This window comes from Ursus arctos, unplaced genomic scaffold (genome assembly GCF_023065955.2).
Source record: "Ursus arctos isolate Adak ecotype North America unplaced genomic scaffold, UrsArc2.0 scaffold_6, whole genome shotgun sequence".
In the NCBI taxonomy this organism is placed as follows: Eukaryota; Metazoa; Chordata; class Mammalia; order Carnivora; family Ursidae; genus Ursus; species Ursus arctos.
In genome coordinates, this window is record NW_026623078.1 from 46,403,088 (window position 1) to 46,417,393 (window position 14,306).

General features: G+C 44.8%; 1 long non-coding RNA gene across 1 annotated transcript; it reads right to left on the reverse strand.

Moving 5' to 3' along the window:
• Window positions 1–3,290: 3,290 nt before the first annotated feature.
• LOC113252930 (uncharacterized) lies at window positions 3,291–9,038 on the reverse strand. Its single transcript, XR_003315119.4, has 2 exons — window positions 8,913–9,038; window positions 3,291–5,687 (listed from the first exon to the last, which is right to left on the reverse strand). It is a non-coding gene; the product is annotated as an uncharacterized LOC113252930 (long non-coding RNA).
• Window positions 9,039–14,306: the final 5,268 nt, after the last annotated feature.

The following is a 14,306-nucleotide window of genomic DNA, read 5'->3' on the forward strand; positions in this document are numbered from 1 at the left end:
ACATGCCTTGAATTGGGTGGGGCCTAATGAGAATGTCTTGACAAAATGCTGAGCAGAGGCTGTTTCAAACCAGAAGTGAGTACAGAGCAAGATGGAGGGGTGGGCAACCAGCATGTTAAGTGAAGGCATTACTAGAATATAAGGAACTGGAGAAAATTGCATGTATTGGATCTCCTTGCAGGGAAAGAACTATGTATGTTTGAAAGAAATATTTTGATAAGCTACTTGGGGTAGGGGGGAAGATTAAGGGCCTTGTAAGCATGTTACTGTTCAAGTAACAACATCTGGTCTTTAAACTTCTGTTAGCTGCAGGGCCTTTATTTTGCTGATTGGGTACGGCCTCTAATGGTCCCCTTCTTTGTTCTTCATACCCATCCAGCCCCATTCCAGAGCTCAGCCACCTTAAAGAAATGTTGAACAAATGTCTAGATGTTAGTGTGACTATGGAAGCCCGTCCAGAATGCCATGTGTCTCAATCTGGCCAAGGTCAGGGAGCTCAGATGGTCTGAGGGGAAGCGAAGGGTTGCCTGTGGCAGAAAGAACTAAACACAGTGACGAGAGAGCTAGACGGGCATCGTGTCTTGTTAGAGAGAGCGCAGTACTTGCACTCAGCACACCCGGGCTCAGGGGAGCGGTCACTAACTACCCCTGGAATCTTCAGTAAGTGGATGACTTTGTATTCATCTGCATGTCATTGGGGGTTGGAAGGGTGGAGACACATAAATAAATAAATAAATATTTGTTGACGACCTGAGGAAATGAATAAGTGAATGAGAGCTCTAACTTAGTTCAGTTTCTCCAATGACAAGATAGAGATAAATAAAACTTCTCGCATTAGGGTTCCTCCTTGCTTCCTTAGAGTGAAGGAGAGAATGCATTCGTAAGTGCTTTGGAAATCATAAAGGACCCTCTAAACTCCAATGATTTTATAGCCAGTCTAGTTATAATGGTAGGTCAAGGGGTGTAGAGTCTGCCCATTGTTACTGTTGAAGCTATTTCTCGGTTGATAGGGATTCTAGAGTTCTGCAGCCCCTGCGCATTCTCTCTCTCTTTCTCAAATAAATAAATACAATCTTTACAAAAATGAGATTATTGCAGTCATAGATACTTATTTTGAATGTCTTTATCTGGGAAATAATAAGATAGCAACTCTATGTCACTGCCTCAATATTTCATTCCTTTTGGTCTCTGAAATTTTGTTCATGCATAAAACCCTTACGTTCAGCAACAACTACCCCAAGAAAGTTCTGGAAGGACACACAGGAACTTGGGGTTCTTGCTTCAGTGCCGCTTTCTAGTCCTTCAACCCACTAAAATTTGGCAGTCATAGAGTTAAAAATTCTATAGGTAAAAATAAACCATGTAAAGCTTGTTTGGAATGCTGTTCTAACAAAACAGTAAGTAAGATACAAGAAACAATTGGTTTTTGGAGTTTTTTTGAGGTTTTGACATCTCTTATTAACAAAATAAACGACTAAGAAGTTTACACTGAAGCCAAATGGAAGCAATAGCTGAAATATGAATAGATAAAATTATTTATGACCATTTCAGCGTGGCTGTAACTGCCTGGACGAAATGAGATGCCTGTTTTAACTGGATGGCTCTGGCATTTTCCATGTCTCTGCCTTTCCCAAGATCACCTTTTAAAGACTGGTTTTGACCAGATTGGGTAGGTTTTGACCAGATTGGTATCAAATTACGTTTTGACTTTGATATCTGAGTCAATCCACAAAATCAAGATTGAAGCATAAAAAAGACCATTAAGAATTTGCAGATGGAGTTACCTTTTATTGTTCATAACAGTTTTCAATTAAATTTAGTACGTGGGTAGAAGTTATACAAGTGTTTGTTTGCTTGTCCTCAAATCCATGTCCTCAAATCGTCCTCCAATCATTTTTAGAGCATTCTATTATTTCCAGCTCTTATGCCTCCTAACTCTCCTTTATGGTAGCTTGTCTCTTCATGTGGTTTGCAATCTTTGATAATGAGCTCATTCCTAGAAAAAAACATTTTTCCCCCTCCTGAGAGATTCTATGAACGGGGGAGGGGGGGGTATTGTCTCTACCGAGCGATATGACATTTGCATTTGCATCTACTGAAGCCCTAGGGTTTTCAGGGTTCCTATACCGCTTCTTAATTTCATTTCTCAGTTTGGGGCTCTGGTGCCACACAGATAGTGTAGATTTGGGTGATGACGTGTGTGCACGCAGACCTCAATCTTCAATTTTCCTTAATTGACTTTTGCCTGCTTGAAACCGCAGATAGACAGCAAGGTCAAAGATGTCCTAGGCTGCCTTGTGAATTTTCACTTATTTTTCTATGACCTCTTGTCAGCGCTGAGTTACCATTTATCAAGTGCTTACTGTGTGCCAGCGCTTCCGCAGACACCGTTCTACAAGGACCTCTCTACTCTGTCTGCTGGGCAAGTATCAGTGGGTTCCACATTTCTTGCATCTCTCCTTATTAGTACTGGAAGGGCGTGCTCACTTTAGGCAATGATAACAAAAGGATTTGCTGAGAAGAGCTGAACATGCATTTTGGAATTATATACACAGTCTAACAGTCTTCTTATTTACAGATGGTATATAATATGACTCTAGCACTCGTATTCATTTATTTCCTACCAGGATTTAGGGGAAACCAGAAGTCACTGGAAGCCGGTGTCATACTATTTGAGTTCAGATAGTCCTTTTTGTTATTGTTGCTGTCGTTTCTAGTCTATTTGGGGCCCCATTTCCATGATCCATGCGGTTCCATCTACATCCGCTTCAGACTGATCAGTTTAGCATCAGAGTGTATATATGTAGTTTGCAGAGTTTTTACTTTTTCTTTTTCTTACTAAAAAGCTTTACTTTTTCTGTAATTGCTCAAAATTGAGGTACTAGAGTACATGAAATGACTTGCCATTTTCCCCGGACTTACCATTCCTCTTCTCAGTCCTTGCCTCTGTATATGGAATTCCTCTGCCCGGAACCCCACCTTAACCCTTTGTCTGACAAACTCCTATATGCCTTTCTCCAGACCAAGTTCAAATGCAGCCTCCTTTGAGATGTCCACCCCTAGCCTCCCCCCAATCCGTTCTTCCTCCGTGCTCCCAAAGCACTTCTGCATCATCGTGACTAATTATTTACACATATGTTTATTTCTGCCATCAAAATGAGCCCCCTTGAAAGAAGGGACCATGTGTATCCTTTTTTTTTTGTTTTTTCTGTCTTCAGCAAATAAGAGTTCCTGGCACATAACAGGTGATTAAGAAATGATTGGGGAGTAAATGAAGAAAGGTTAAAGGCTTTTTATTTCATCAACTTTATTTTCTGTTCTTGAATTATTTCCATCTTTTTTTTTTTTCTGTTACACAAATACGTGTAAGGTGGGAAGTACCCAGGATATGTCTACTCTACCATGTCACCGCTAAGGACTTTTGCAAAATATCTGTGAATGCCTTCTACAAACTACTCTCTGAAACAGTGGTGGAGAGGGTTTTATAGAATGTACCCATCTGCTAAAGGTCCCAATTTGGCTGTTTTACAGTCTCATGCTCATGACTCATCCGTAAACTCATAAGAACTCACGTGATCCCAGCCAAAGGCGGGAACAGCCCTATCACAGTCTCTGGGTCGGACCCATCAATCCTGCAAGCCCTGGACTCCGGAGTACTTACAGCTTGTAAATACCTCTTGCGTCAAAAACGTGCAAAGTTCTAAACCCAAGCCACTGCACACAGCTCTTTCCAGGACATGGATCACAGCTGAAAAGCCTGGAATAATAGCCCAGAACTCTGCCCTCCAGAGGCCCGGGGAATGAGGACGGACTCACAGGAACAGATGGCTAGACCCGGAAGAAAGGCTTGATTTTGATTTTTCCTTGTAAATTCAGCAAATTGGGTACAGCAGCAACAGTCAGACTCTATTCAGTTGATTCCCAGTAAACCCGACGTTTGTGGTTCTGTACCCTTCATGAGGCTCCGTTCCTTTCCCAAGATGATCCCATCTCGGAAATGGGCTTTCATGCCGATCAGGTAAAGAGATTGGCTGGTGACTTGGCCGCACAGTTCTTGCCTCTAAGAACATGAATCAGAGCTCCACGTCGTCCTTACGTTTATCTCTGTTTTGGATTATTTAATGCTGAATCCACACCTTGGCCACTCGCCCCTCCACTGTTCTATTTTTCCTGGTAAGAAGATAGTGAAAAATGGACGGTTTGTTAGCAATGAGGGCCCTTCTACCTTGTTGTTTTCTCTCTTTTTACAGCTTGACCTCATATTCCTGGTCATTCAGCAGAACCGTAAGCTGGTCGTTTGAAGGGGTGGGTACCACCTTTCTGGCAGATTGCCCTCCCACCTCTGACGGAATGCGCCCCGGACCTGGGACTGACATCCAGAAGGGCCACAGAGCCTGTGGGACGTTGCTGGTTTTGGAGATGGGAGGTCTGGCTTTGAGTCTTGACGCTGTGATCGGGTGTTATATGTTCTTGTCCTCCCTGAATCTAAGTTATTGAATTTGCGAAATGGGGCTAATGAAGCCTCTTTTCGGGTTGACAGTAGGTTAGGCTGGCATTGCTACCGTGTCAGCAAGGACACAGCGTGGCTGCGACGCTGCCGAGGCCCAGCCCCCCTGTAGTGACGCCACTGAGAAGGCAGGTCCCTGAAGGGCAGCAGGTGACGGGGCTGATGTCCCATCAAGCTGCTGGGGCGGGGAGCCGGGGGTCCCCTCCGCGGTGGCTGCTCGGGAGGCAGGAGGAAGGAATGCCCGGGGGCTGAGGTGGCTCCAAATTCGGACCAACATTCCAGATTTCTGTGACTGTGGGCAAGTTATTGTATGCTTTTAAGCTTCATTTTTTTCATCTGTGAATCGAAACAATAAAATCTATTTGGGGAGCTGCTGGGAAGCTTAAAGTAACGAGTACATGCATGACAAGCATTTAGCAATAGGCTTAATACGTAGCAAATGCTTAAAAATAGTAGCTTAAAGCAGACAAGTAGCTGGAAAACAGCACAGTTTGGGGAGATGGCTCTATTCCTGGCAGAACCCCTGTCCCCGAGAGAACAGATGGGAAGGGGCAGGCTCTCTGTTCGTGATGGGTACTGGTGACAGCCCACAGGCACCACCATGACCCTGGCGAGCAGGCTCAGGCCCTGCTCTCAAGGCGGCCACGCTGTTGGAAGGAATTAGGGTGTGGATATCAGGCTTCCTCCGGAAATTCGCAGAGGCCTGGCTCTTGTACTCTGGGAGAGGGTGCCCAAGACTTTGCAAGGGACAGTGTTAGGCGGGTCAGCCTGTCCGAGGCTCCGTGACGCATCCCGCCGCAGCTCCCAGGGGGAGTTTCATGTTTAAGACGACAGGTGGGAACTGAATGCAGCTTTCAAGAGCTGACTTAGAGCTGACTTAGAACCAGGAGGCAGCTGACACTTCCCCTGGTTGCTCACACCCTACACTGAAAACATACTGTCATATAAGGCTCTCCATGACCTGGCTTCTCATCTCCTCATATCTTTAGCCGGTCACTTCTTCACACTTCAAGCTTGGACACTATTCCTATTTTGCCATGCTGATTTATGTCTCTGTATCTGTATCTTCCCAGACCTTCAGCCTGAAATGCGTTTCCTGCATTTCTTCATTCGGACAGCTTTCAACGTTCTTCAAGGCTCCACTGAGTAATCACTTCCTCCAGGATGCCTTCCCTGAGTCCTTGGGATAAAAATTGCAACCAATTAACGAGCACTTGACTGAATACCAGATAAATGGAATAAGCATGCTATACTTTGTGCCATGTAATACTTCAACAACCCCGAGGAAACGGAACCTCAAAGAGGTTGAGTGGCCTGCTCACGGCCTGCCTTAGCAGCTGAGAGACATTGGAGCCTGGATTTTAAACTAGATTTGCTAAACCCCAAACTGATGGTCTCTAATCACTAGGGTATGCTACCTCCCTACACGAGCATTCTTCTGTATTCCCACAATCCTTTTTGCAATTCTCCCTAATAATGTGAAATGGAAATCATGCACTTCTCTTTTAGCTCCTACCAATAGAAGGAAATGGCTCCAGGACAAAAGTTCTCTGTTTCCACCTCTTAGTCTCATACCTGACGTGGAATGTTCATTCACTAAAGCCTAAAGGCCGTGTGAAATCAATCAACGTTTACAAAACTTATTTTTAATGGTGATGGAGAAAGAGAGAGAGAGACAAGGATTTCGAGAAGCTTCTCATCTAGCAGGGAATAGGAAATTATCAACAAGCAAGGTAATTCAAAGGGGAAAAAGAAATTTGTTAAGACAATGGTGTTAAAAAACTGGGTAAATGTATGGAAAAAAGCAAACCTTAACCTTTACCTCACACTATATGCAAAAGTTAGTTCAACATGGATCATAGATATCTCTGAACATAAAAGCTGAAAATATAAAGCTTCTAGAAGGAAACCTTAAACAATATCTTTGCAACTATGTGTTAGGAAGAGATTTCTTAGGACAAAAAAAATCACTAAGTTATAAAAGCAGTTATGGTGGACTTAAGAAAAATTAATTATTTCTACTCATCGAAAGATACCATTAAGAAAATGAAAAGACAAGCCACACACTGAGAGAAATATTCACAATACATATATCTGATAAAGGACTTGTATCCAGATAATTTAAAGAATTCCTGGGGCACCTGGTTCACTCAGTTGGTGGAGTGTGTGACTCTTGATCTCGGTGTCATGAGTTCGAGACCCAGGTTGAGTGTAAAGATTACTTAAATATAAAAATTTTTTAAATAAATAATTCTTTTTTTAATTTTTAAAAGATTTTATTTATTTATTCATTTATTTATTTATTTTAGAGAGAGAAAGAGAGCGTGCACACAAGTGCAAGCAAGAGGAGGAGCACAGACGGAGGGAGAGGATGGGGGAAAGAATTTCACGCCGACTCCCTGCTGAGCGGGAGCCCAACGCAGGTAGATCTCAGGACCTTGAGATCATGACCTGAGCTGAAACCAAGAATCAGAGGCTTAACTGACTGAGCCAACCAGGCACCCCAATCAAAAGCATTTAAATAAATAATTCTTTTAATTAAGTAACAAAAAGATAAACAATGCAATAAAAATGGGCAAAAGACTTGACCAGGCACTTCATAGAGGAAGATATGAAAAAGGCAATAAGTACATGAAAGATGACTGAGTTCATTAAATGAATTCAAACTAAAACCACAATGACTTCACACCCATGAGAATGTTAAAATGAAAAAAAAAAATAAAACTGCTAATACCAAATGTTGACAAGAATGTGGACCAAAGAATTGGAACTTATACAGTGCTGGCCCAGACATTTTGGAAAATTATTTGTCAATTTCTTATAAATTTAGATACTTGCATTATGACCCAGAAATTCCACTCTTGGGCATTTACCCAGGATAAATAAAAGCAAAGGTCTATAAAACTACTTATTTCTAGAAGCTTTATTCATTATAGCCTCCAAACTGAAAACAACCCTAATGTCCATCAATAGGAGAATAGCTAAATTATGGTACATCCATTCAATGGAATACTACTCAGCAACAGAGAAAGACAGACTGCTGACACATGTAACGTGAATGAGGTTCAAAAACATTATTTGGACCAAAAGAAGCCAATCACAAAAAGGTACATTCTATGTGATGCTATGTGTATGAAATTCTGATTTAGGCAATGTGAATCTATGATAATAAAAATCAGAATAACTATTGGTGGCAGGTTTGGGCTGAGACAGGTTATGAGGAAACTTTCTGGAGTGATGGAAATGTTCTATATCTTGATCAGGCTGGGGGCTTTACGGTATATTTGTCAAAATTCAGAACTGCACTCTTAAAAATCTATTTTTAAAAAGAATTTTAAGGGTGCGTGGGTGGCTCAGTAGGTTAAGCATCTGACTCTTGATTTCGGCTCAGGTCACGATCCCAGAGTCGTGAGATCGAGCCCCGTGTTGGGTTCTGTGCTCAGCATGGAGTCTGCTTGTCCCTCTCCCACTGTTCCTCCTCTCTCTTTCTCAAATAAACAAATAAAATCTAAAAAATAAAATAAAATAAAAAAATAAAAAGAGTTTTAGTTCAAAGGAAGAGCTAGAACCACTGTGCTTTGTTCGGATCACACTTGAAATACTGTGTTCAGTTTTGGGCACATCTCACAAATAATAAATCAAACTATGGGTTACCAGGATGAAGAAGGATCTGGAAGCCATGATGCAATAAGAAAGGTGAGGAATGGGGGAGGAGCAGACTGGAGAGAAGACAAAGAAGGAGTGTTGTCCTATGCAACCCTTGGAAGGACAGTTGTGTGGTAGAGAGCCTACGTTTATGTCTCTAGGGGGCACAACCAGAACCCGTGGGTAGAAATTACAAAGAGGAAAATTTTTCTAGACACCAGGAAATGAGGCTGGCGAGCAAAGTGAAACGTGGACAGTTATCAGGAGGCTGCGGACAGAGCCTGGACAAACAGTGGTGGACAAACAGCGGTGTAGGCTTGGTGCACACATACTACGGGTTAGAGAAGACTAGAAGGAGGGGTGGATGCGAGAAACAGCAGGACGAGCGGACCTGTGATATGTGTGTGTGTGTGTGTGTGTGTGTGTGTGAGACAGAGAGAGAGAGAGAGAGAGAGAGATTCAAGGGAGAGCAGTGACTAGGGAATAACTGTCCCGTTTTGCCAAAGACGACACCATTGATACTGGTATGTGTCATAGAATCTTATGAATCAGGAAATTGTTTTTAAAACATTAGACCTTAAAATTAGGCCATTGTGCCTGACTAAGCAATTGAAATGGATTTTAAAGAAAATGTGACCGAGTCCCAGAGCTATGGGAGACAGGAACCAGAAGCGAACCACCCACCTGCCTAACCTTTGAAGGCAACACGATAAGCTGTCAGCATGCATCAGACCACCCCATTTCAATTTCCTGCGCTTACCCCATCTGATACTTTCCTTATTTCTTTCTTTTGGATTTTGTCTGTCTCTGCTGTGCTCTCAGTCCCTGCTACATGTCCCAGCTCCTAGGGTCCTGCTGGTCACAAGTTGGTACTCCGTCAGTAATTGAAGGCCGAGGGGAAGTTCAAGCCAGAGCTAAGACGGCTGACTGGTGGGCGGGGGGGAACGGGAACCACAGAAACACGTGCCAGGCCACGCCGGCCATCGGCAGAAGCTGTGGTGAGCAGTCCAGATGTCTGTTTCTTTAAATCCCACACTCCCAATACCCTGGTGGCCCATATGCCTTGTGCCCCGCAGGTCCCCTTCGCCTCACTCCTGCTCCAGCTGCTGTTGCTCAGACGGGCTCCACAGGGTTTCATGCAGATGGTCCCGGCCTGTGCTTTCTCTTTCCTGCCCGGGCTTCTCTGATGCCAGCGGGAGAGGTGCCCCCAGGAACCTGCTGGGCCCTCAGGCGAGTGCAGATCAGAAATGTGAGCACTGGAGGAACACCGTTGATGCAAGGGGGCGGGAGTCAATGGACAAACAGGACGGAGCAGCAGGGGCCGGCCGGACAGCACACCCCTCCTCCCTGGTTCCTCGTTCCACATTGCCATTCTTCACGCCTGCCTCCCTGGGATCATCTCCCAGATTCCCCGCACCCACGTGTTTGTCTCGGGCCTGCTTTCTGGGCCGCCCCAGCAAAGACAGCAATGTAATTTTCATCACCTTGTATCTGAAAGCGCTTTCTTGTTTTCGGAAAACCACCTGTACACATAGGTCAGAAACTTCTGGCAACAAGAAGGACACATTAAAACCCTCGCATGCCCTTTCACGCTCGGGCCCCTTGGTCGTTGCTGGGGTGAACTGGAGAGCCTGCGGCCCTCACGGGAAGGCAGCGCCCCAGGGGCCTCGGCAAGCACTGTGTGACGGGGAATGGGGGAATGGCAAAGCGTCCCTGAGGAGAGCCGCCCTCGGGCAGAGGCTGTCGCAGCTGCAAAGGCTGAGTGCCAGGCTGGGGGTGGCGGTGGCAAGGCCTCTGATGGGCTGGACCAGCGGAGCGCGGGGAGATTTCTCCAGTCCACACAGGCCTACAGCGCCACAGCAACTCTGAGGGATCCTCGGTGAGGGGAGGCCCTTTGCAGAGAGGCTAGAGAAGGGACAGTTTGTAACTAGCAAAGTGTCTTCCCCTCTCAAGGGATCTGTATCTCATTCCCTGGCCATTTTTTTTCCTTTTTATTGAGGTAAAATTTGCATAACATAAAATCAACTACTCTAAAGTGAACAGTTCAGTGGCTCTTAGTCATTCACATGTTGTGCGACCATCACCTCTATCTGGTTCCAAAACGTTTTCATCTCCCTTCAAGGAAATCCTGTCCCCACTGAACAGCTACTCCCCATTCCTCACCCTCTTCCCAGCCCCTGGCTACCGCCCATGTGCTTTCTGTCTCCAAGGAGCTACCCATTTTGGGTGTTTTCTATCAAGGGAATCAAATGGTCTGTGACCTTTTGTCTCTGGCTTCTTTCACTAAGCAGAACGTTTTCGAGGTCCACGATGCTGTGGCATGTGTTGGAACTTCCGCTTAATTAAGGCTGTGTAGTCTATCGTTAACGGTGAGGCATACACGCACATATGTACACCTGTATGTGTACAGTGTACACACACACACATATATCACATTCTGTTTATGTGTTCATCCACCGATGGGAATTGGGTTCCTTCGGCCCTTGGGCTGTTGGGGTGAACGCTGCTCTGATCATTTGCATACGAGCATGACTTTGAGCCCCTGGGTTCAATTCCGTAGCGCACATGCCCAGGAAGGGACTTGCTGCCCACCCACCTGCATGTGTGCTCCTTCCCCCGATGCTCCCTTGGGAGCCCCCGCCTCGATCTGCCAACTGGCTTACGGAGAAAATCGATCACCACTTTAAACTAAAGATCTGGGCAAGGCTTTAGGACACCCCTGTGAATACGTATCACTCGGCCGATGCTGAAGAAGCTGGCTTCCAGAACGCTGCCCTGCCTCTCTTCAAGGCGAGGGTCCTAGCCTTGCTATGAATTTCCTCGGATGGGTTGGACGAATTCGGCTGTGGGCTGGTCGTGCGCGCGCGTGCGCGCTTGTGTATGTGTGTGTGTGTGTGTGTGTGTGTGTGTGTGTAACAGTGGGGCACCGATGCCCGATTAGGTACATCTATGAAACCATTTCCCAGGGGCAAGGTGGCCATGTTCCCGTGTCCTTATTCTCGTATTCCCTGTGGGAGGTCTTTCAGCTGGGTAACTGCGTATTTGTGTTGGTTACCATGTAAGCATCATTTGGAACACATCTCGAAAAGTAGAAAACAGAAAAAATAAAAAGGATTGGATACTTACTGAGCTCGAGGTCGGCTCTCTGAATGAAAACATACTACCTGTTCTGTGACAATCTGGGCTGGAGTTGAAGGCTTCCTGTTTTCCATCACGTGAATGCCCTGGAGCCTGAATTTGGAAACATCTCACTGTGGGGGTTTAAGACATTAAGTCACTGTTGGCTTTGATTAGCCCTAATTCTAAGAAACGGATGCTTTTTTAAACAACAAATGTCCCCGAGTTCTGCTTTGGCACTGTTTGACTTTGGAAAGTTAAGCGTGGGCCTGTGTATATATGTTAGTGGGGGAAGAACCGGTTATCAAAATTGAGACAAGAAATGTTCGTTCAGAGCGACGCGCCTAGGGACATAGAGGGCAGGAAAAATACTCGTGGGCGGCCAGGTCTTCTTCCCTCACTCCTTGACCTTTCAATTCAATTGAAGAGCTGTTCCTTCCAACGGGAACAAAGGTGTCCAAGCACCTTGGGCAAGAGAGTCTTCTCACTCCCGGGGCTGTGGTGTCCCAGTGAATACTCAAAGCCCCTCACCCCACCCCCGTCCTCACTGCCACCCCTCCTCCCCACCCCCCAGCCCCCAGCCCTCTCAGACTCAGGTTTTCCACTCTGGAGGTCACTGACAATGGAGCAATGAAACAGGCAAAGTGCTGAGGTATTTAAGTTTCTGTCCATAAATCTGGTGGGATCCTTGCACAGGCCCTGCTTTAATTACATTCTTTCAGAATCCCAAGGTCAACAGGAGCAACCCTTGGGGAGCTAGCTTGCTGTTTTGATTTTTAACTCTCCTCTTCATCAATCTGACAAAGTGTTTTAACTGGTGATGGCTTTCATAAGAAAGCTGAATCTGCATCTTGGGTTTTCATGCATATTTAGTAATGTATGCAGAAGGAAAACTGCAAGGAGGCATCCAGAATTTTAGCACCCAGAATTTAGGGGGAAAAAAAATAGCAACCTTTCCAAGGAAAACCAAAGTTTAAATGCTATGGTTCCAAACAAACCTTCTCTTTCCATCTCATCTCGCCAAAATAATAGTGTCCGCACAGCGCCTGATAGTTGACAAAGCTCCTTCGTTCACCACGCCATGGAATCCTTATGATTCGTGTTGTAACGCCCACTTTACAGATGGAAGAATTGAGGACGAGGAGGGAGCAGAGCACGGTCAGCAGCACGGACTCGGAAGTGAGCGGAGCTAGGATTGAATTCTGGCTCCACCTCCGTGAAGTTACTTGATCTCTCTTTGCTCAGTTTCCACATCTGTAAAATGGACCCAAAGAAACCCTTCTAACTAGATCTTATGGTTGCTGAGAAGGATTAAAAGAGCTTGTATACTTATTTAACTTACCAAGGAGCATTCACAAAGGGGTCCTTCGGCCCACTCTGCTGTGACGGGCTTCTCAGATTGAGCTCCCAGCCTTTAGCTTTCATTACAGTGAGGCTACGAAATCACGGCATCCGACCATCCATAGTGTAGGCCATTTCATTGGAAAATCTTCATAACACCCAGTTTTCTCTTTGCTAAAATGGTGATGAGAATCGTTTCAATCTCATAGGCATAGGGATGGCATGAAGGTAAAGTGAAGTATAAACACAGCACCTGGCACATGACATTCGACGCCTTTTGTTAAATACTACTATTACTATTAATTGAGATATTATTTAATATCTATTATTACTTGTACTATTACTTAAGCTTTAAAATATACGCTAATTTCTTGCCATTTGACCCTTATCAAGGAAAGGAAAAAATGATCAGTCTTTACTTTTCATAAGCAGAGCTTATAAGAATAATTATTCTTCAACCATGTCCATATATTTTCCATTTTTAGACGTGACCATTGACTTAGCTGTGCCACGTGCATTGCAAGGTTCTAAAGAGCAAAGCGTCCTGGAATGGCATCAGGAGACCTAGGCTCTAATCTCCAATCTAGCACGGATTTACTGTGTGACCTTGGGCAAGTCACTCGACCTTTCCATGCCTGTTTCTTCATTGATTAAACAAGAGGATTAAACTAAAGTCTCTTTGAGCACTAAGATTACATGTTTCACATCTCTCTGTATATAGATATATGTAAGCGTGATCTTTCCATCATAACTATTTTTATTATTTAAAACCATTTTGTAATTAGCTCAGTTAAAAACCTTTTTTCCTCTAAGATAATGCACAGTTCTGCAGGAGGTTAACAGCAGAGAAAGAATTAGGAAGCATGGACCTTGGCCTTCTGCCTCTGGTTTAGCTCAGATATCATCCTTGCTTACCGATGCGCCCCTAACGTCCTACTAAGGGGCTCAGCGAACCGGAGGGAATGCTGGAAGCCGGTGGTGGGAGGTGTGCCTCCCCCTTCCCCGCTCTCAAGGATGCTCTCGTTACTCTTTTCCTCAAATGTCTCTGTGTTACTTCGGACATTTTTCAAAAACAGCTCAAAATTTCTCTTACCTTACGCACGTATGAGGAAGGCGAAAAGGTGGCTTGTAGCAGCGTGACATTTAACATCTTCAGTAGCTTTAAAATGCTTGCATTTGATGGGGCGCCTGGGTGGTGCAGTCGTTAAGCGTCTGCCTTTGGCTCAGGGCGTGATCCCAGTGTTATGGGATTGAGCCCCACATCAGGCTCCTCCGCTATGAGCCTGCTTCTTCCTCTCCCACTCCCCTTGCTTGTGTTCCCTCTCTCTCTGGCTGTCTATCTCTGTCAAATAAATAAATAAAATCTTTAAAATAAAATAAAACGGTTGCGTTTGGAAGCGGCAAAGTGTTTCTCCCCTGTGATGGACTGTCTGGATTTCCCTTGACTACTTCATGCTTAGATTTTGCAGAAGCTTGCAGACTCTCTCTCATCTTTATGATATTAGCAAACCCTGAAAAGCATGGCCAAGGGCTTTGAAGATTTGAAAGGAGTTTGGGGGTAAAAACGTAGAATTGGGTTTGGGAAACAAACGATTCCTTAGAATCCATTTTATCCAAGCGGGAGCTGTTAGCCTACGCTGCTGCAGAGCCATTTTAAACGAATTCAGGAAGGATCTGATGGACTGGAGTGGGCAGA